This window comes from Chiloscyllium punctatum, chromosome 18 (assembly GCF_047496795.1).
Source record: "Chiloscyllium punctatum isolate Juve2018m chromosome 18, sChiPun1.3, whole genome shotgun sequence".
Lineage (NCBI taxonomy): Eukaryota > Metazoa > Chordata > Chondrichthyes > Orectolobiformes > Hemiscylliidae > Chiloscyllium > Chiloscyllium punctatum.
Window position 1 is genome coordinate 50,024,874 of NC_092756.1, and position 927 is coordinate 50,025,800.

A 927-nucleotide genomic window follows, 5' to 3' on the forward strand; every position below is an offset into this window, starting at 1 on the left:
CTTAACTTTTACCTTACCTGTTTGTATATGTTTCTCCCAATACCCTTTTCTTTAATGTTTATGCTAACATACTGTATGTGATGATTAAATATCCTCCTGAATATCTGACTGTATCACATCCATTGTTTCTCTATGATTAGGGCTACAAGATATATCTTCAAACAAAACGTTTGTAAAGTATAACTTCCCTTTCATAAATGCGGAACAATTCTCTTGAAATTTGCTGTTACTTTCTCAGTGTCCAATATCATATTCGTTATGATAGATTGCAAAAGATTACTTCCTGCGGATGACAAGTAAACTGGTCTGTAGTTTTCCACTGTCCCTCTTCTTCCATTCCTAAATCGTTGGAATGCATTTATATCCTTTTAAATTGAATACGGATAAATACAGTCATTCACAATACAATCCATCTGTGTATTGCTGCTTTCTCTGATATTGCAGTATGAAGTACATCTGGTCTGTCAGACTTATCAATCCTCAATCCAGGTATGTTGTCATATACTACCACGTGTACCAGTATGAAGGATTTTAGTGTTCAGTTACAAAAGTTCTATGGTATTTCTGGGATATGTTCTGGATCGTCTTCCGTGAAGGCAGACATAATGTAACATTTTCGTCTCCCTGTCAATTTTCTGTTCTCTAAAAAAAATTATCCTGTCCACACATTCACTGTGCCACATTTGGCCTTGTTTTCATTTTCCTTTCAAATATGGACAGACATTTTGTGCCAGTATTTACCAAAAAAAAACAGCACAGGAGCAGCCCTTCGGGCCTTCCAAGCCTGCACCGATCCAGATCCTCTGTCTAAACATGTCACCTATTTTCGAACAATCTGTATCCCCCTGCTGTAGAATCGAAGAATCTGTACCCATTAATGTATCTGTCTAGATACATATTAAATGTGGCTATCGAGACCACGTCTAA